Source organism: Cololabis saira, chromosome 11 (genome assembly GCF_033807715.1).
Source record: "Cololabis saira isolate AMF1-May2022 chromosome 11, fColSai1.1, whole genome shotgun sequence".
In the NCBI taxonomy this organism is placed as follows: Eukaryota; Metazoa; Chordata; class Actinopteri; order Beloniformes; family Belonidae; genus Cololabis; species Cololabis saira.
The window spans coordinates 2,430,730-2,454,039 of record NC_084597.1 but is presented as its reverse complement, the minus strand read 5'-3'; the positions used below and the strand labels follow the sequence as shown (position 1 = coordinate 2,454,039).

The 23,310-nt window shown below is 41.0% G+C and overlaps 1 pseudogene; it reads right to left on the bottom strand.

The window, feature by feature from the left end:
• Window positions 1-1,021: 1,021 nt before the first annotated feature.
• Window positions 1,022-14,908, bottom strand: LOC133454899 (folylpolyglutamate synthase, mitochondrial-like; annotated as a pseudogene).
• Window positions 14,909-23,310: the final 8,402 nt, after the last annotated feature.

Here is a 23,310-nt window from a genome sequence, read left to right as displayed (position 1 = left end):
ACAGGAACGATGGACAAAAATGATAGCTATGAGATATTTATAATAAATAAAAATGGTAATGGAGAAGAGAGGAAGGGAAGAGGAGAAGAGAAGAAGGGTGAGAGGCACCGCCCAGCGGATCATGTCGGTCCCCCCTGCAGCATAGGCCTATAGCAGCATATCTACCACCAAGCTATATTTGAGATTAACTATTATAGTCTTGTTCTATAGCTGCAACTATGACTACTGACTCTAACACACTAGAGTTTACACTAACTAGAGATTTACCAACACCAGCTAGAGGTTTACTAAACACTAACTATAGGCTTTACTAAACAGAAAGGTTTTAAGTTTAGTTTTAAAGGTGGAGGTGGTGTCAGCCTCCTTAACCCAGATTGGAAGTTGGTTCCATAGTAATGGTGCCTGAGAGAACGCCCGCCCTCCAAATCTACATTTAGATACTCTAGGAACTACGAGTAAACCTGCACTCTGAGAACGGAGAACTCTGCCAGGAACATAAGGCACTATCAGGTCTTGTAAATACTGCGGAGCTAAGCCGTTTTGGGTTTTATATGCAAGTAATACAATTTTAAATTGTAACGTTGGGTTGGGGGGTCAAAGGTCAAGGATAGGGTTGGGGGGCGGGAGGAAAGAGGAGGGGGGATGGTGCGGTGTGTTCAAATGTAACCTTTGAAAAAACGAGAACAAAGCCACAATATTTCATTGGACTTTTATTTCCGACTAGACAAACAATCTTGGAGATTTTTCTCGTGAATAAAGTTCATTCTTCCACGTAAAAAACATTTGATGGTCGGAAAAAACTCCCGTACCGTTCAGGCTCATTCACCGGCGTGGGAAATCCCGGCGTCAATTATAAATACAAACGTTGGATTAAGGCGACGGACAAGGTGCACGTGTGACCCCCCCATAGGGGCAACGCCCCCCCCCCCCCCCCATAGTGGTAAACGCCCCCCCCCCTCCATAGTGTTAACCCCCCCCCCATAGGGGAAACCCCCCCCCCCTCCCTCCCTGGAGGGACCGGCTACCTGGAGGCCGCCGGGTCCAGGTGCTTCAGGGCCCCCCCCGACCAGGTGGAGGCTGCCGGTGACCAGGACGTGGACGGGGGCCGCCGCCCCCCCGAGGCTGGGGGGGGCCCGGCCCCCGGGGGGGCCCCCCAGGACCGGGTCGCGGCCCTGGGCCACCCAGCGGAGGGCGGAGAGGATGCAGGGGAAGACCCGGGTGGAGTCGGGGGCGGGGCCAGAGTGGAGGGGGCGGGGCAGGGAGGGGTTGGGGGCGGGGCCGGCGTGGAGGCGCCAGCTCCGCTGGTTGTCAAGGCAACGGTTCAGCATGTTCTCCACGGAGACGTTGTAGTTCTGCTGGTCTGGAGAGAGAAGGAAACGGTTCAAGTTAACCCTAACCCACATATATACATGTACTTATACACATATATACATGTACTTATACACAGATATACATGTACTTATACACAGATATTCTTCTTCCGGCTCTCAGTGAAGGCGGACGCTTTTCTGCTCCTCTCCCTTATCTATCTTCCCTGCTACTGCTTTTGTTGTCTCGTCTTCAGAGTCTCTCATTTTCACTCCTCCAAACTCTACAATCATGGAATTGATTAACTGGTCTCTCAGCACAATTGACCAAATTTTTGCGACGAGAAGTCAGGGGGTAACGGAGCCCTCCTGCCCCGATGGGACATTTTTTGCTGGATACACAATGGATTCCTGGAAACATTGGAAACCGTTGTGTTGGTGATCCTGTCTGTCGAGGACGTTGAAGATGCTTCATAATTGGATTTATGATAGCAGGACTTTTCCTAATCATCCTCCTAATCGGAGTGGGGGGATTCCTGGTCTACCGACAAACGCGTAAGTCGTCGACAGCTGTTCTGGCTCTTTCAGAGCTGCCGGACGTGGCTGAAGGATCAAGCAAGGCGATCAACACTCAGACTTTAACGTTGGGGGAGCAAAACCGCAAGCTGGATGCAATTCTCGAACAGAATCGCAGGCTGGCGGCGGCCTTTGAGCTCAAGACCGCCGCAAGATGGATAAGACCTTGGAGAAGTTGGAAGCTCGGCTTGGCGGGAATTGATCACAAATTCGTCTGATTGGAGTCGCCATTGATGAACCAGAGACTAAAGGCAGACGGAAAATTACTGAGTCTGTCTGTTCTTTGCGATTCAATTGTTGATTCTATAATCTGACCTTGACAGGGCGGTTTGGCTGACCGCTCCAGTCACAATCTCCCTGGTGGAATGTAAACTAGGGACTCTGCCCCCACTAACCCTCCCCTCTCAGGAACATCTGTGGACCTGGATCAGAACTGTACCGAGCCGTCTGATAACATCAAGGACATTGGCTGAGGAGCAGCTCTTGACTCATGTCTTATGTTATTTGTTTTGTCTGTGTCCTGATGGTTGTAATGGTTGTACTGGTTGTCATCTCACTGTGCTGGGACGCCAGACCAGCAACAATAAAGCTATTCATTCATTCATTCATTCATTCATTCATTCATTCATTCATTCATATACTTATACACAGATATGCATGTACTTATATACAGATATACATGTACTTATACACACATATACATGTACTTATACACAGATATACATGTACTTATACACAGATATACATGTACTTATACACAGATATACATGTACTTATACACAGATATACATACCTGCGTTCCCATTGGCCGAGGCCTCCGTGATGTTGGGACAGAACACGGCGAAGTCAAACCCACACGGCTACGAGAGACAGAAACAGTTACCGTGGGAACGGGCCGTTACCGAGGGAACGGGCCGCTGATGAACCAGTCAATGACATCATACCGTATTGGCCCGAATATAAGACGGTGTTTTTTGCATTGAAATCAGACTGAAAAAGTGGGGGTCGTCTTACATTCGGGGTCTAGACCTTATACCCATTCACAACGCTAGATGGCGCCAGATATCTTTAAAGCGAATGCTGAACTAAACTCCCCAGGCCAAAGCAAACCCCTGTCACGAAGAAGAAAAATAAAAAATATAAGAAAGAAAAGAGAAGAAAATAGAGATAACAGAAAGTGGAGAAACGTAGCGACAATCTGGAGAAAAGAGGGTGGAAGTTCGGCAGGTAAACCGGCAGCTGAGGAGAAGTTATGATGCAAACTTCAACATGATGATTTGAATGAGGCAAAATAACAAGCTTTTTCTCTCAAATATATTGTTATAATCATTTGTTTCAGATGTACTGTAATTATTTTCTGTATAAAAATTTAATTTGGTGTTCAAAAAGTCTTTTTTCAAACTTGAGTCTTGAAAAAGGGGGTCGTCTTATAATCAGGACAATACGGTAATCACTGGCGGCGGCGCTAGCTACTAGCTACTCACCACCAGCAGCTTCAGCATGGCGTCAGAGTCCCGCTCCCCCGAAGTGTTGAACAGCAGAACCCGGACCCCTGGTACCCTGGAATACAGACCCCAGAACCATGACTCCCCCCCAGAACCAGAACCCCCCAGAACCCGGACCCCTGGTACCCTGAAACACAGACCCCACCTAGGGCTGGGCGATATATCCAGATTTTAATATATATTGATATATTTCCAAACGCGATATGGTACGAGACAATATCGTTTATACCGATGTAGCTTATTTTGCAACAAATTGTCTGAATATCAACGCTGACCCTCGCGCTGGAAGAAAAGAACCTTTGTTGCTTCTTTCTTTCTTTCTTTCTCTCTTTCAGGCTCATTTCTTCGATATTTTACCGTTCACGATAAACCGTCAAAGAAATTCCCCACGGTAAGAATTTGTATCTCGCGGTAAAAATGATAAATTCCTGTTGATGATGTTTTTGTGTAAAACTGATTTATGGTTCTGTGTTAAATCCACGCACAACGTATGTGAAGGAAGGAAGGAAGGAAGGAAGGAAGGAAGGAAGGAAGGAAGGAAGGAAGGAAGGAAGGAAGGAAGGAAGGACCCTGAAAGAAAGAAAGAAAGAAATGGGCCAGAAAGAAAGAAAGAAAGAAAGAAAGAAAGAAAGAAAGAAAGAAAGAAAGAAAGAAAGAAAGAAAGAAAGAAAGAAAGAAAGAAAGGGGCCAGAAAGAAAGAAAGAAAGAAAGAAAGAAAGGGGCCAGAAAGAAAGAAAGAAAGAAAGAAAGAAAGAAAGAAAGAAAGAAAGAAAGAAAGAAAGAAAGAAAGAAAGAAAGAAAGAAAGAAAGAAAGAAAGAAAGGGATCTAAAAGATTTATAGTTACAAAGATGGAGTTGAATTGGTATTTTTTTATATTTATTGTTTATTTATTTTTGTATTTATTTATATCGAGTATCGACATTCAGCTAGAAAATATGGAGATATGACTTTTGGTCCATATCGCCCGACCCCCGTTACCCCATGATTCCCCCCCCGGGCGTCACCTGGCTCTCCGGTCGCGCTGCGCCGACGCCTCCCGGAACCAGCGCACGCAGGCCTGCATGCTGCGGAGGGTGTGGGCGCCGTCCAGGAAGTAGGTGAGCGCGCCGCGCGCTAGCGTCTGGCTCCGGCCGGGCCACTCCGTGTCTGCCAGGCCTGCCGCGGAAAAGAGGGAGAATTACGACTTTGATCTCGGAATTCAAACTTTAATCCCGGAATTCTGATTTTAATTTTCAGATACTGACTTTATTCTCAGAAAAAAGTCAAAATTCCAACTTTAATCCCAGAATTCAGACTAATCCCAGAATTCAGACTAATCCCAGAATTCCGACTCTAATCCCAGAATTCAGACTAATCCCAGAATTCAGACTCTCATATCAGAATTCAGACTTTAGTGTCAAAATTCAGATTTTAATTCCAGAATTGTGACTAATCTCAGGATTTAATCTCAGGATTTTGAGGAAAAAAAGTGAGAATTCTGAGAAAAAAGTGAGAATTCCAACTTTAATCCCAGAATTCCGACTTTAATCCCAGAATTCCGACTTTCATCTCAGAAAAAAAGCCAGAATTTTTACTTTTTTCAGAAGCCACATTTTTTTTAAAGGAGGATCTTTTCAAAAGAAAAAGGTCAGAATTTAATCCCAGAATTCCAACTTTAATAATAAAATCCTGACTTTAATCCCGGAATTCTGATTTTAATTTTAGGATACTGACTTTAATCTCAGAAAAAAGTCAGAATTCCGACTTTAATCCCAGAATTCTGATTTTAATTTTAGGATACTGACTTTAATCTCAGAAAAAAGTCAGAATTCCGACTTTAATCCCAGAATTCCGACTCTAATCCCAGAATTCTGACTCTAATCCAGGAATTCAGACTAATCTCAGAATTCAGACTTTAGTGTCAAAATTCAGATTTTAATTCCAGAATTGTGACTAATCTCAGGATTTTGAGAAAAAAGTGAGAATTCTGAGAAAAAGGTGAGAATTCCAATTTTAATCCCAAAATTCTGACTCTAATCTAGGAATTCAGATTAATCCCAGAATTCAGACTCCAATCCCAGAATTCAGACTCATCTCAGAATTCAGACTTTAATGTCAAAATTCTTATTTTAATTCCAGAATCGTGACTATTTTCAGGATTTAATCTCAGGACTTTGAGAAAAAAGTGAGAATTTTGAGAAAAAAGTGAGAATTCCAACTTTAATCCCAGAAAAAAAGGCAGAATTTTTACTTTTTTCAGAAGCCAAATTTTTTTTAAAGGAGGATCTTTTCAAAAGAAAAAGTCGGAATTTAATCCCAGAATTCCACTTTAATATTAAAATTCTGACTTTAATCCCGGAATTCTGACTTTAATCTCAGAATTTTTAGAAAAGTCAGAATTCTGAGATTGGAGTCAGTATAATAACATAATAATAATAATAATAATAATAATAATAATAATAATAATAATAATAATAATAATAATAATAATAATAATAATAATAATAATAATAATAATAATAATAATAATAATAATAATAATAATAATAATAATAATAATAATAATGTTCCCAATCACCCTTCACCATGATGCTGCTGGGCTTGAAGGCGGCGGCCCGCGGCAACGGGGCGTCGTCCTCCACCGGCCCGGCGGTCACGCCTCCGTCTAACGGGGACAAAGAGACGTTGGTGGGTCCCGGAACCGGAACCAGAACCAGAACCTGGAACCAGAACCAGAACCAGAACCGGAGCCGGAGCCGGAGCCTCACCTGCCGCGCAGCGCCGCCGCAGCCAGGCCGAGCTCAGCTGCAGCGCTAGCGAGGCGTTGAGCCGCTGGTGGCCGCCGGCCAGGCCGAGGCGCAGGGGGGCGGGGCCAGGCCCGGGGTGGGCGGGGCCCGGGTAGTCCTCCAGCGCCGGACACACCCACAGGGGGCAGCGCCGCTCCAGGGCTCGCTCCCTCAGCACGGCCAGGGCCGGGTCCGGCTGGGACACGGTGAAGGCGGGGACGCCGGGCTGCGGAGACACCAGTGGCGTCAATTCAGTCTTACTAAGGTACGGCAAGGTTACGAGTCACATTAACTAGAGTATCAATCAACACGTCCAGCAAATACTCATCACAGAAGTTTATGTAGCTGATCTGTGTGGTCAAGAAAACTGGAACTTTTTCAAATGCAGCCTCGCTCACTGCAAAAACTCAACATCTTACCAGGAATATTTGTCTTATTTCTAGTTAAAATGTCTCATTTTTAGTCAAAAAATCTAATTACACTTAAAACAAAAATCATTACCAGAAAAATAACTTATTTGACCATTTTCACCTGTTTCAAGTAAATTTTCACTTGAAATAAGTAGAAAAATCTGCCAGTGGGACAAGATTTATCTTCTCATTACAAGCAAAAAAATCTTGTTCCACTGGCAGATTTTTCTACTTATTTTAAGTGAAAATTTACTTGAAACAGGTGAAAATTGTTGTTTTTGAGTCTTGTCTTAATAATAATAATAATACATTTTATTTATATAGCGCTTTTCAGGGCACTCAAAGACGCTTAAGTGTAATGAGATTTTTTTTAACTGAAAATGAGACATTTTAACTAGAAATAAGACAAATATTCTTGAGATTTTGAGTTTTTGCAGTGTATAATTAGTGAAATCGATCATGTTGTTCTGATTTGCATTTGTAGTCATTCTATATGTATTAAGTAATAGAATAATCAATACAAATAGACACAGAGTGATTCCATAAATGCCTGGAGACACGCCCACATTAGGGGGCGGGGCCTGGAGACACGCCCACATTAGGGGAGGGGGCAGGAGGGGCGGGGCCGGAAACCACACCCACCTTGAAGATCCCGCCCTTCTGCCAGGCGATCTGCTCCAGGGTGTCGCCCAAGATCTGGGTGTGGTCGATGCCGAGGGAGGAGACGCCGCACACCCACGGTCGCCTGGCAACAAACACCAACAATAATAATAATAATGATAATAATAATAATAATAATAATAATAATAATAATAATAATAATAATAATAATAATAATAAAATAAAAATAATTAAAAAATAAATAATAATAAAAATAATAAAATAAAATAAAAATAATAATAAAAATAATGCTAAAAATAAGTTAATAAAATAAAATGACAGTGATAAAAAGTTAAAATAATGCTAAAAGTAAATAAAAAAATAAGTTAAATAAAATTAAATTATAGTGATAAAAAGTTATAAAAAAAACAGTAAAAAAAAAAAACAACAACGATAATAAAATAAAAATGCTAAAATTAAGTAAATAATAAAATAAGTTAAATAAAATAATATTGATAAAAAGTTATAAAAAACAGTAAAGAAAAAAGGTCATAAAATTCTAATGGTAGCCTAGTGGTTCCAGCGGAGGGCTGGAGTCTGGATTAGGGTTAGGGTTCAAACCCCTGGATTGCAACCGAGGTCGGCCCCTTTGGGCCCCTGAGCAAGGCATTAACGCTTACTGCTCCCCGGGCGCTGTGCCGTCGCATGGCGACCACTGCTACTGGTTCAGCTAGAAAATGGGTTAAATGCAGAGAAAGAATTTCCCCATTCTGGGATTACTACGGTAAACATTTATTTTTTTAATTGTTTATTAATAGTAAAAATAGTTAAAATAAAATTATAATAGATAAATAAATAATATAATAAATATCTATTAAGAAGTGCGAGGAAGGTGCTCACTGCCACACAGCTGGGAAGAGTCCGCGGGTTCTACAGAACCAGCTGGCTGGAGGAACGTATACGCGTGCGTGCATGCGTTTTTCGTGCATTTTTTCGTGCATTTTCGAAATTTCACCTTTTTTCTCAACATTTCAACTTTTTTCTTCTACATTTTGACTTTTTTCTCAACTTTTTTTCTCGATATTTCAACTTTCTTTCTCAACTTTTTTCTTGACATTTCGACTTTTTTCTCGACATTTCAACTTTTTTCTCAACTTTCTTCTCGACATTTCCACTTTTTTCTATATCTATTAATAAGTGCAAGGAAGGTGCTCACTGCCACACAGCTGGGAAGAGTCCGCGGGTTCTACAGAACCAGTTGGCTGGAGGAATGTATACGTATCGATATGTAATATCGATATGTAATATCGATACGCGTGCGTGCATGTTTTTTTGCGTGCATTATTTCGTGCGTGCATTTTTTTGTTTTTCCGTGTGTGCGTGCTGTTTTATTTCCTCAACATTTCGTCTTTTGTCGAAATTTCAACTTTTTTCCTCGACATTTCGACTTTCTTCCTCGACATTTCGACTTTTTTCCTCGACATTTCAACTTTTTTTCTCGACATTTCAACTTTTTTTCTCGACATTTCGACTTTTTTTCTCGACATTTCGACTTTTTTCTCAACATTTTTCTCGACATTTTGACTTTTTTCTCGTCATTTCGACTTATTTAGCACGCTAACACGCTAGATAATCCCTACATGTTGAAATATTGGACATATGGGCATATACGTATGCCGGGTTAATAAGCGCTACATCCACTCTAGAACCTACCGTAGGATGTTGGTGCAGTCGTACGCTCCTCCGATTCCCACTTCAATCACGGCTAAGTCCACCTGACGAAGACGAGGAGGAAGGCTAGTTAGATTAGGATTAGGGTTAGAAGCCTAACCCTAACCGGTTAGATTCAGTCAGACATTTCTTACATTTCTGGAAACAGTTGATATTTTTTTGTGTATTTATTTTAACCCTTGTACTGTCTGTGAGATTAATCAAACTTTTGAATGAGTCTTGTCCTTATGAAACTATCAGAATCAGGTTTATTAGGTCAGCTTGGAAAACTGCCGGTTTTCCACATGCTTGTCACATTTTTGTTAACAACTGTCTCATTGTCTTTGAGGTTAACTGGAGGGTTAGTTGGACGCATCCGTTTCAAGACCCCCAATAGGTTCCTGTTTTTTTTGCCCAGGAAGGCTTTTGACCTATGTGACCCGTTGCTTTTAAAAAACTTTAAGCTAAAGATGTCCGTTTGTTTCTGCATACCACAGATTAGTTCCTCTTTAACTGAAATGTCACGTGTGACCTTTTGACCCCGATGTCTGTTCCTCCGTCTGTTTCCTCCCATTGTCCATTCACTGTCTACTATTGGCTGTCTTAAAATGGTCATGTTCCTGTCACAAATTCTCAATAAAAAGGTGATGCTGCAAGAAGATCTCTCATATTTTTCGGAAGTCGGAATTCTACCACTGATTACCCACAAACCACCAGCACTCCCAACTCTCCCCGAACCCCCGACCAAATCCACACCACTGGGCGGTATGGACTAAAACATTTATCATGATAATTTCTGGCATTTATCCCCATAACGATAAAAATGACGATAAAAAAAAAATACCAATTCAACTCCACCTTTGTAACTATAAATCTATCTCTCAGATCCGCCATGTTTGTTACACAAAAAACTCATCAACGGGAATTTATCCTGTTTTCTTTCTTTCTTTCTTTCTTTCTTTCTTTCAGGCTCATTCCTTCCTTCCTTCCTTCCTTCCTTCCTTCCTTCCTTCCTTCCTTCCTTCCTTCCTTCCTTCCTTCCTTCCTTCCATAAATCAGTTTTACACAAAAACATCATCAACAGGAATTTATTGTTTTTACCGTGAGATACAAATTCTTACCGTGGGGAATTGTTTTGACGGTTTATCGTGAACGGTAAAATATCGCCCATTCCTACTACCCAGCATGCTCAGCGGCGGCCCGTTTCTACCCAGCATGCTCGGCGGCGGCTCCACCCACCTTCTCCTGCAGGAAGACGTGGAAGGCCAGGATGGTGAGGAAGCGGAAGTACGCCGGCATCGCCCCCCCGTGGGCCTCCTGGGGAAACCACAGTTTCTCACCCGCTCAATCCACCAATGAATGAGGGCGGCGTCTCCGCCGGCGTCGCGTGACCCACCTTGGTGTCGTCCAGCCGTCCGTACACCTGCCAGAAGTATTTGGTGAAGAGCTCCTTCCCGATGGGCCGCCCGTTGATCCGGATCCGCTCGCGGACCTGGACCAGGTGGGGGGAGCTGGAGCCGGAGGGAAGTACGACGTTAATCCCAGAATTCAGACTTTAATCTCAGGATTCAGACGTTAATCCCAGAATTCAGACTTTAATCTCAGGATTCAGACGTTAATCCCAGAATTCAGACTTTAATCTCAGGATTCAGACGTTAATCTCAGGATTCAGACGTTAATCCCAGAATTCAGACTTTAATCTCAGGATTCAGACGTTAATCCCAGAATTCAGACTTTAATCTCAGGATTCAGACGTTAATCCCAGAATTCAGACTTTAGTCTCGGAATTCCGACTTTAATCTCAGAATTCTGACTTTAGTCTCAGAATTCAGACATTAATTTCAGGATTCTGATCTGACTTTACCAACTCTAGCACTTTAACTTTATGGTCATTAATGACTGGTTTATCAACGGTAACAGGTTTTATTACTTAATGATTTTTATCTATCTATCTATATTTACACTTGTGTTTATTAACCCTCGTGCTGTGTTCGGGTCAAGGACAGAAGAAAACAAGGAAGGGAGGGAGGAAGGAAAAAACGAAGGGAGAAAAGAAGGGAGTAAGGAAGGAAGGAAGGAAGGAAGGAAGGAAAAAACGAAGGGAGAAAAGAAGGGAATAAGGAAGGAAGGAAGGGAGAAAAGAAGGAAGGAAAAAACGAAGGAAGGGAGAAAAGAAGGAAGGAAGGAGAGAGCAGGAGGAAAGGAGGAAGGAAGGAAGGACAAAACAAAGGAAGGGAGAAAAGAAGGGAGTAAGGAAGGAAGGAAGGAAGGAAGGAAGGAAGGAAGGAAGGAAGGAAGGAAGGAAGGAAGGAAGGAAGGAAGGAAGGAAGGAAGGAAGGAAGGGGAGAATTAGGTCATTTTGACCAAAGACGGTACCAGGGTTAATATTAAGTAACAATTGCTCAACAATAAAGTCACGTCGACCGTGAATCACCTGTAAAATCCCGTCCGGAAGCCGTAACTCCTCAGGATCTGCTCGGTGAAGGCGCAGGTGGAGCCCTGAGGGAACGACACCGGGGGTTAAAGGTTAAAGGTTAAAACCCCTCCGGGAGTCCAACCCCCAACCCCTAAAGACCTGGGACTCACCTTGCCCTTGGTTCCAGTCACGTGGATGATGTTCAGGTGATCCAACGCCTCCACCTGGAAAAAACACCACACAATCCTGACTTTCATTTAACAGTTTTGAGATAAAAACTCAGAATTCTGACTTTAATCCCCAAAATTCCGACTTTGATCCAAAGATTCCGAGTTTGAGAGAGGGATAAAAAGTCAAAATTCTGACTTTAATCTCAGAATTTGGAGGAAAAATAAAGGCAGACTTTTGAGGAAAACAAAGTCTGACTTTAATCTCAAGATTCCAACTTTCATCCAAAGATTATGATTTTAATCTGAAAATTCCGACTTCAATCCAAAAATTCAGATTTCAATTTCAGAATGTTTACTTTATTCTCAGAATTTTGAGAAAAAAAGTCAGAATTCGGAATTTTATCTCAGGACTCCAACTTCAATCCAAAAATTCCAACTTTAATCTCAGAATTTTTACCTTAATCTCAGAATTTTGAAAAAAAAATCAGAATTCCCAGATTGAAGTCGGAATTCCGACTTTAATCCCAGAATTTAGCGAGAAAAAAAGTCTGCCACTTTAAAAAGACAAAAACAAAAACAACTCTTTCGGTCCCTGAACGCCTCCACTCACCAATAGGCCAACAGAACTCACGATAGCCCGGTTTAATCCGGTTTAATCCCAGAACTCACCGATAGGCCGCTTTATTCCGGTTTAATCCCAGAACTCACCGATAGCCCGGTTTAATCTGGTTTAATCCCAGAACTCACCGATAGGCCGGTTTAATCCGGTTTAGTCCCAGAACTCAGGATAGGCCGGTTTAATCCCAGAATTCTGACTTTAATCCCAGAACTCACCAATAGGCCGGTTTAATCCCAGAACTCTCCGATAAACCGGTTTAATCCGGGTTAATCCCAGAACTCACCGATAGGCCGGTTTAATCCGGGTTAATCCCAGAACTCACCGATAGGCCGGTTTAATCCCAGAACTCACCGAGAGGCCGGTTTAATCCGGTTTAATCCCAGAACTCACCGATAAACCGGTTTAATCCGGTTTAATCCCAGAACTCACCGATAGGCCGGCCCGCTCCAGGAAGCCCGTCATGGCCTCCAGCTGCTGCGCCGGGAGGCTCCGCCCCCGGCGGACCTGCTCCAGCGCGCTAGCGTTCGTCTGCAGCGTGTTCAGCGTGCACACGGCATCCTGGGAAATATTCAAGTCAGTAAAACACACGGCATCCTGGGAAATATTCAAGTCAGTAAAACACACGGCATCCTGGGAAAATATTCAAGTCAGTAAAACACACGGCATCCTGGGAAAATATTCAAGTCAGTAAAACACACGGCATCCTGGGAAATATTCAAATCAGTAAAACACACGGCATCCTGGGAAATATTCAAGTCAGTAAGAAATCCAGGTTGCCAGATCAACATTTTTCAGCCCCAACCCAGGTTCCGGAGATTCTCCTCAAAACGATGAAAATAAACCTTTTAATGATTAAGATTCAAAAATTAAGACCCTATGATTGAGATTTAAGACTTTTTAAAACCATTTTTAAAGAAAATTTAAGACAAGGTTGCCAGATCTGACCATTTCCAGCCCAAACGCAACCTAAAACCATCCGAAAAATTTAAAAACCAGCCCAAATGATACATTTTTTACAGTTAAAACCCTAAATTATTAAGTTATTTGTGAATAATATCTCCTACATATTTAGTAAAAGCCAGGGAAAGCAGCCCAAATATCTATTTTTCAGCCCAATTGGGCTGAAACTTGCTCAATCTGGAAACTCAGGATGAAAATAAACTTTTTAATGATTAAGATTCAAAAAGTAAGACCCCCTGGTTGAGATTTAAGACAAACTGAGACATTTAATGGCCTTATTTTAGCAAATGTAACTTTTTAAGGAGGAGGTAAACTCTGACAGTTAACATATGTTCTCTTTTATCATACTTTTTTATAAACAAAATTCACCTTTATTTTGAAAAAAAAGGCGCAGAAAAAAGAAAGATTTATTTAAAAAACGATCTTTCGATAGTTCATTCACGAATATGACGTCCAATGACGGCTCCAATTGAACTTAAATGGGATTTTAACACTTCAAACGGTCGTGAAAAGGGTTTTAATCCAGATTAGGGTTGCCACCTTTCAGAAATAGAAATAAGGGACGCCCCGATTTCAGCAGCGCAGGCGCCAAAAAAAAAAAGCCCCAAAACTTCTAAACTGCATAAAAATGTGTTTATTTTATATGAAAAACCAAAATGCTTTGATTTAAAGTTTAACGTGCTTTAATAGCATTGAACTTGCATGACTGTACAGACAGACAACCATTAGCAACTGAAATAGCCTCCTATGCTACGTATGTAACATCAGCCCAGATGTAGAATAAGCTACAGGTGAAGAATATGGTGTAAAAGTTAATTTAGTTCAAAAGTTCAACTAGAATATGGTGTAAAAGTTAATTTATTTCAATAATTCAACTAGAATATGCTGTAAAAGTTAATTTATTTCAATAATTCAACTAGAATATGGTGTAAAAGTTAATTTATTTCAATAATTCAACTAGAATAGGGTGTAAAAGTTAATTTATTTCAATAATTCAACTAGAATAGGGTGTAAAAGTTAATTTAGTTCAATAATTAAACTAGAACATGGTGTAAAAGTTAATTTATTTCAATAATTCAACTAGAACATGGTGTAAAACATCATTTACACAATCAAAGATTTTGCTGGCCTTAATATTTCCTGTGTTTTATTTTGTTATTATTGATCAATTTAGTGTTGATGTGTGTGTGACAGACGTGTGTAATGTTAATGAAAATACGGGACAAATTGCGTCCCGTATTAGTTCAATACGGGACGCAACATTTTTTTCTCAAATAAAGGACAATTCCGTATTTTATGGGACGGGTGGCGACCCTGATCCAGATGTTTTGGTAGTTTTTTTTTCCACCAAAGTTCCTCCTAAAGCTGGACTCTGAACCTGAAGCCTGATTTATGGTTCCGCGTTAAAACGACGCAGAGCCTACGCCATAGGTTACGCGCCGACGCACACCTACGCTGTAAAGCAGATTTATGGTTCTGCGTTAAATCGACGCAGAGCCTATCAGTCCTGAGACGAGCCCGTTATCAGCCCGGGAGTTTTACCTGGTAGTTGTTTTTTACCTGATAGTTTATTCTACCTGGTAATTTCTCACCTGGTAGTTTCCCACCTGGTAGTTTTACCTGGTAGTTTTCTCACCTGGTAGTTTTTACCTGATAGTAGTTTCCTACCTGGTAGTTTTACCTGGTAGTTTCTCACCTGATAGTAGTTTCCTACCTGGTAGTCCATCATCCCGGGCAACTCCGGGTTCGCCCGGGTACCGTGGAACCGCGCAGGGGCTCCGGCCAGGAACGCGCAGGCGCCGTCTCCGGTGCGGGTCCGGGGCGCGAGGCGCAGCAGCAGCAGCACGCGCGACCAGAGCACCATGGTGTCCTGACGTCACCGGAAACGGGTACGGGAGCTGGGAGGAACCTTTTCCAGCTCCGGCCCGGGGTTGAAGTTGGTTTCAGGTTGGGAGGAACCGTTTTCTTGCCGCGTTCCATTTGTCCTCGGAAGTCGGAATTTCCTAGTTCCCAGTCGGAATTTTCAACTGGAACGCCCCTCGAAGTGGGATTTCCTACTGGGAAAGTGGGAGAAGCTTCACCACCCCCGAGTTACCATTCCAAGATGGCTTCCATTGCCAGTTCCCAGTTCCGATCTCCGAGGTAAATGGAACGCGGCATCAGCTTCGATATCCTCCGAACAACGGGTCCAATTCACTTGAAACCGAAGCCGAATTGTTGTACTAAATAAAACACACATTTGGCGATATTTTTTAATTTAAAGAATACGTATTTTCTTATTAGAATGATTAGAATTTTAACTTATTTTTATTTTTTTACCGTTTTGTATAAACATTTTTATTACTGTCATTCAATTTAATTTATTATTATTTACTTATTTTTAGCACTATTTTTATTGTTTTATTTATTAACTTTTTATTTTATTTTATTTTTTACAATTTGATTTTATTATTTTTCCAATTTTATCTCACTATTATAATTGTATCTTATTTTTATTGTAATTTCTTAATATTTTGTATTAATATTATTGCTTTATTATTATTATTATTATTATTATTATTATTGTTGTTTGTTTCCAGGCCACCATGGGTGTCATTTTACTATTAGAATTGTATCTTATTCTTTTATTACTATCATTTTATTTTCTTATTTTTAGCACTATTTTTTTAAATTTATTTTTTGCTTTTTTTATAACTTTTTTATTTTATTATTTTATTTTATTTTTTATAATTGTATTTATTTATTTATTTTATTTTATAATATGTTATTATTTTTCTATTTTATCTTACTATTATAATTTTATCTACACATATATTTATTTTTATCCCAATCATATATTTACATACATAACAACCTGGCAATAAATGTATATACTGTACATACTGGAAAATACATACTGGAAAATAATGTGCAAAATCATTCACTACAACGTGTAATTATGTAAATATCCATCTGTTATCTTATTTGTATACCAGTATTTTTATTATTATTATTATTGTATATATCAGTACTGTTTATAGTGTGTCATACTCCGTTATTATTAATGTATTATTATTATTTCTATTTCTATTGATGCCTCTTGTTTTGCACCATCCCCTTTGCTGCTGTACACTGCGAATTTCCCCGCTGTGGGACTAATAAAGGAATATCTTATCTTATCTTATTTATTTTTATCCCAATGTTTGGCGGACGGCGCTGTTATCGCATTGAACTTACGACCCAGGTTGTCCTGGTGATTTATGCTTCTTCAGATCACGTGACATATAGGCGATTAAAAAAAGAAAAGATTATAAAAATCAACATTAAATATTGTTTTTCTTATAAAAATGACCTTTTTTTTTTTTTTTTTTTAAACGGTCGCCAAATAAGTTTCAAGTAAATTGTTCAGATATTAAAATCTCCTTTTCAGCAATCCAATTCACTTGAAACTAAAGCCGAATTGTTGTACTAAATAAAACACAAATTTGGTGATTTTGTATTTAAAAAATACGTATTTTCTTATGTATATAAACATATATTTATGTTTATCCCAATGGAGTTTGTCGGATGGCGCTGTGATCGCATTGAACTACGATCCCAGGGAGTCACGTGATGTATAGGCGATTAAAAAAATAAAAGATCATAAAAATCTACATAGAATATTTTTGTTCATGTAAAAATGATCAAATTTAAAATAGAAGCACCATCTAATAAGTTTAGAGTGGATTGATCGAATGTTAAAATCTAATTTCATTAAGAAAGAGCGTCTCGGCTCCGTAGTGACGTCACTCGGATGTCCAACCGTAAACTGACTTCACGCGTTACTCTCTCCCTTACCGCGAACTTTTTAAGGCTTTAAATCCAGTTTATTATAATTATTATCTAAACTAAAATTATATTTTCTTTTTTTAACCTCGTATGTATTTAAAAAAAAAAAAAGAAATTAAGTATTATAATATAAAAAACAAGCGAGCGTCTGAAGAACGGAGGGAGGCTGCGGTCACGTGACCCGCTGCTACAGTTGGAGAGGGGCGTGGTTTAGACCGGTTTAGACTCCCTGTGATTGGCTGCTCTCGGAGGCTCGTGTTGCTCCCACGTGATCTGTTGGTGCCGAACACGTGGTCGACTCAGCGCGGGAAAAACAACCCGTTGATTATATTTTGATGCTCAGTTTTTCTATCGATTTTAAAACTGTTTTGTTTGCTTTAAACGTCAGAGATGGAGTTATATTTACTTATCTTTATGTCTCTTTACTTATATTACTTGTAGGTAATTATTAGCGAGGGTTTGTGACCTTTGGACTTTCATGGGGAAATAAACAGCTGGGAGCAAAGAACATACATATGTACAAGGTGCAAAGTGGACATGTATGTATATATATATATATATATATAGTGCAGGACCAACAAATTGAATAACTGTGCAATATTACACTACACTTTTTCTATCCTTATTAGTCTTTTTATGGCAACTGTTCTGTTTTTACCTTTTATTTTTAATTTACTTATCTGATACCCCGTCCACACGTAGCCGGATATCTGCGGATATCTGCTAAACCGGAGATATTTTCCTACGTTTTGACCTGTCATCCACACGAAAACGCAAATAAACGAAGGTTTAAAAAAAACTCTGGGCAAAGTGAAGATTTTTGAAAACTCCGTTTATGTAGATCCGTGTAGACACACACAACCGCAGTTTTGCGTTTTCGAACGTCACATTATGCGCCAAAACAACAACAAATCTGCTCTGATGTGCGACTTTTGTTTACTACAGAACTACAGATGATCCAGCATCTGTTCTCTATTTATTAAATAAATGGTCTCTGGTCTTGACCACCACTTACTGCGTTACACCGACGCAGAGCCTACGCCTACGCCGTAGGGTACGCAGCGACGCGCAGCCCTACGGTGTAGGAGCCGCGGAGCCGCAGATGATCTACAGGTTAGAATGCTTATGAATGTGGTCGAAAACGCAGATCTTCGGTTATGTGTGGAAGGGTTTTTTTTTAAAACGATGTAATGTGGATGCAAATTTTTTTATAAACGGAGGGGGGAAATATTCGTTTTTAAAAATACCCGGCTACGTGTGGACGGGGTCTTATTTTCATATGGGTGTTTGGCTTTTGGGGTGTTTGATTTGTAAATGGCCACGGTTACATTATGTTTTTTAATTCGGAATTCATTATTCCGAATTAAATAATTCAGAATTAAACTATGTTCCTTCGAGTTTACATGGAAATAGTAATTAGGGCCCGAGGAATGTAGGAATTATTCTTTCTTTCTTTCTTTCTTTCTTTCTTTCTTTCTTTCTTTCTTTCTTTCTTTCTTTCTTTCTTTCTTTCTTTCTTTCTTTCTTTCTTTCTTTCTTTCTTTCTTTCTTTCTTTCTTTCGACGTTAATGAGGTCCTTTTTTCCCCCCAAACGTGCCCCAAAAGTCACCAAATTTATCACCAAGCCAGTCCTGGTGATAAATGTGATATTTAATGGTTTGCATTAATGGGCGTGGCCTAACGGCTCAACAGCGCCCCCTAGAAAACTTTGTGCCTCAAGCCCCACAATACGGTTTGACGTACATGCACGAAAATCGGTACACACTTGTATCATGTCACAACTTAAAGAAAAGTCTCTTGGTGCCATGGCCGAAACTGAACAGGAAGTCGGCCATTTTGAATTAATCGTGTCATTTGGGCTTAATTTATGGCATTCCTTCGGCAGTTAATTCAGCCCGAACCGTAACGTGCACCCAGGTGTGTTATACATCAAAATGTGTGTCTCCATCCTGCGACACCACGCATTACTTTTCTCAGTCAAAAGCGTTACCGTGGCGACGATAGACGCCAAAAAGCGCCCCCCCCCCTTCATCTGGTTGGTTCAGACAGAAAAAACTTTGCGCCTCAAGCCCCATAATACGGTTTGACGTACATGAACGAAAATCGGTACACACCTGTATTGTTGAGGCCAAAATGAATCTTCGTTAGTTTAAATATACTTTATTTACTTAATCCTTTATTTGAAAGGTGTATATGAATTGGTTTTGTGGGGGCATGGTTTGTTTGTGTTAAGGACAGATAAGTTCAGAAAGAATCATTTTTTGTTGGTTTGTTGCGTTGTCTTCGCCCCCTCCTTTGCGTCTGCAGTGATTTAATGCGTGATTATTGACACCTGCAGATGAAGGGAAGAGTGTGAGAGTGGGAAGCGGGACAGTTTTTTGACTGCAAAGGGCAGATCGCAGAATTAAATTAAGATACTTTTTTTTGCCTTTTTGATGGATACTTTTTGCATAAGTTATAATCTGCTGGACTATCATTAAATTGCATCAACTTGGAGGTGACGCTGGATCCGCGTCTGTCTTTTGTTTTGACTGTGTTGACCCGCTCAGTAGCGGCTCACTAAAGTTTTGATAGAGAAGCCGCAACATTAGGTCAAAAAACTCCGCTCAAGAAGAATCACAGCACGGACACGCTGCATGGACACGCCGGAGCGCAGAATCTGGACCGGTCGTGAGTAAATGAGAGGAATGAACAGCGCTGGTTTGTGGATACGGATTGATACGGATACTGCTTAAGGATTGCTGGAAAAGTTATGGAATGAAAGTGATGACGTGAACTAAACGGAAGAGTGGAAGGAGTGTCTGTGAAGTAAACTGAGGTTGGATGTGTCTGCAGACGCCGCACATGATGAAAGATAATTAAAGGAGCGTCGCGCGAGCACGGTGCTGTTCCGTAAACAAACGGATAAACAATCGGATAAAATACAACACCATCAAACGACAGGGAAAAACAGAACAAAATATAAACAAACAAAATAAAATAAAATAATAAAATAAAAAATGGACGTCCCAGAAAACGCACAGGAGGCAGAAACCATGTTAAAAACACTTAAAGCGCCCGCAAGGGAAGACTGGGCGCGTGCACGAGAAAAATGAATGAAATCAAAGCATTACTACAGGATGGTGGAAGTGTTGATCATGTTAATGGGTGTTTGAGATCATTTCATGAAGCCATGGAGGAATTTTCTGCTGTTCATAAGTCTGTGCAAATGCTCTTATCAGAGGAGAGAGAGGAGGATAATGTGGACTGGTATGAGCCTAGAATGACTAACTTTAGTTATTGGTTAAAAGATGTTGAAATGTGGAAGAGAGAACAGATTGCACAATCGAGTGTTGAGCCTCATGACAGTATTTCCAATGTGTCTAAAAGGACAAAAGGATCTAAATCTACCTCAGCATCCACCAAAACGTCATCCTCAGCCTCCTCAGCAACCAGAAAAGCAGCTGCTGAAAATGCTGCCCTGCTGGCCAAAGCTGCTGCATTAAAGAACAAACATGCACTGCAGCTGCAAGAAGCAAAGATAAAGACAGAAATAGAGACTTTGGAACTCAATGCAGAAATCGCAGCATCAGCTGCTAAAGTTAAGGTTCTACAAACCTTTGACATGGACAGTGAAACCCAAGAGGATGGAATGAATGCATATCTTGAAGCAAGTAAACAAAAGAATACAGACTTCATGGATCCTGATGTGTCACCTGTTGAGTTTCTGAATATGGGTGCAGTACCTAAAACACCTCTCCAGACAACGGTTGGAAACATGCAATTTCAGAAACCAGACCAAAAAGCTTTTCAGCAGCATGACCCATCACTGCCAAAGAAATATTATTCACCATCTAGACTGCACCGTATTGAGGATTCAGTCCAGAGTCCTATCCATCATGATGACTCAAAGCAAAGAGAACAGACAGACATTGCTAAACTCATAATCATGCAACAGAAACTATCAATGCTGCCGACCATGGAGGTGCCAGTATTTGATGGCGACCCACTGGCATATACATCATTTATTCAAGCATTTAAGCACTTGATTGAGGACAAAACAAGTAGCAGCCAGGATAAGCTCTACTTTCTTGAACAATTCACAAAGCTGTCTACATATGGATGCACACCGAGGATATAAGGAAGCTAAACGATTATTGAAGGAGCATTATGGAGATGAAATCAAGATACCAAACGCTTATTTAGAGAAGGCATTGAACTGGACAGCCTTAAAAACCGATGATGGAAAAGCGCTTCATGCCTATGCAATGTATTTAAGGGGATGCCTTAATGCTATGCAGGATTTGCATCATATGGATGAACTTGATATTCCCTCCAATATGAGGTCAATGGTATTCAAACTTCCTTATAAACTGCGAGAAAGATGGCGAGTGACAGCTTATGATGTTCAACAAAGAACAAATAGGAGAGCTAGATTACAGCACCTTGTGGAATTTATGGAAAAACATGCAAAAATGCTTATGGACACATTGTTCGGAGACATCCAAGACCATCAACTTCCCAATAAAAGAATGGTCCCAAGAAATCAAGCGGTGTCTATAAGAACACCTAAGAGTAAAGGAAGCAGCTTCGCCACCATCGTGGCAACTGACAGCGGTGCCCCACCACCCTCAGATACATTACAACATTGCACATTCAAACAGCAGCCACCAGGGGGCGGCCCTGTGTCTTCATCGTGCACTTTCTGTAAAGGAAAGCATGTGTTAACAGATTGCTCACAATTTAAAGCTCACCCACACAAGAAGAAAGTTGACTTTCTAAAAAGCAATGGTCACTGTTTTGGATGTTTGATAAGGGGGCATTTAAGTAAAAACTGCAAACGAAGGCTGACATGCCAAAGGTGTAACAGGAGTCATCCAACAATATTGCATATAGACAGACCAGAAGTGACAACACAAGACGCTACACAAAATCCTCAGCCAAAGGCGTCCGATACAAAGGACGCAGCCATCAGTAGTGCACTGGTTTCAGCTGGAGAAGTAACCGGGGCCGGTAAAGACTGTGCATTAGCCATTGTGCCAGTTCGAGTGAAAGTTGATAAAGGACAGAAATTCATATTGACCTATGCATTTCTAGACCCTGGCAGCTCTGCCACATTCTGCACAGAAAATCTGATGAGACAGCTGAACCCCAAGTCACGGAGAACAACAGTTATATTAAAAACGATGGGTCAGAACAGACCAGTAAAGAGTTATGAACTTACTGGATTGGAAGTTGGCAACATGGACGGCAGTACTTACCTCAACCTGTCAAAAGTGTACGCAGAGTAAAATACCTGTCTCAAAAGATAACAAACCCACCTCAAAGGACCTGGAAAAATGGCCGTATCTGAGTAGCATACGACTGAACGAAATTGATGCTGATATTGAGCTTCTGATTGGAGTCGACGTTCCTAAGGCAATGGAGCCATGGGACATAATTAACAGCCAAAGAAATGGACCATATGCAGTCAAGACAGTGTTTGGATGGGTGGTAAATGGTCCACTCAATTCTTGTGCTGCTATGGAAGCTGGACCTGTGGCGGCAACGGTCAATCGAATAGCAGTTGAACAACTAAAAGATCTTCTGATAAGACAATATAATCAGCACTTCTCTGAAAGGGAAAATGAAGAGAAGAATGAAATGTCAGCTGAGGACAGAAGATTCATGGAGATAGCCACAACCTCGGTTGAGCATCTAGATGGACACTATCATCTACCCCTACCTTTTCGCCACAAGGATGCAGTCATGCCAACTTGGAGGTGACGCTGGATCCGCGTCTGTATTTTGTTTTGACTGTGTTGACCCGCTCAGTAGCGGCTCACAAAAGTTTTGATAGAGAAGCCGCAACATGTATCATGTCGCAACTTAAAGAAAAGTCTCTTGGCGCCATGGCCGAAACCGAACAGGAAGTCGGCCATTTTGAACATTCTGAATTAATCGTGTCATTTTGACGCAATTTAGGCCATTCCTGCGCACCCCCCCTTCATCTGATTGGTCCATATTTGATAGTTCCCCAAAAGTCACCAAATTTTGCACCAAGCCAGGCCTGGTGATAAATGTGATATTTAATGGTTTGCATTAATGGGCGTGGCCTAACGGCTCAACAGCGCCCCCTAGAAAATGTTTCTCTGCCATAACTTTTGAATGGTTTGACATAGAGAGTCGTGGGTGGTGTCATCAGATTCTGTATGGAGTCCTTGACTTTCATTGGCCTGAATTAGCCCCGCCCCTTCTTCTGATTGGTTGTCCAGAATTTCTGCTATAACTTTTGAATGGTTTGACATAGAGAGTCGTGGGTGGTGTCATTTCTGATATGCTTATGGGGGGCGGTGGCCGTGAGTGCGAGGGCCCGTTCATCGCTGCTTGCAGCTTTAATTCCAAATTGAGGTTTCCATGGAAACCATGTTTGATGGTCTTTCTCCAATTCCTCTCCAGGTCTGGGGGTTGGGAAGGTTCTGATTGGAAGTTACGTCTACCGGAAG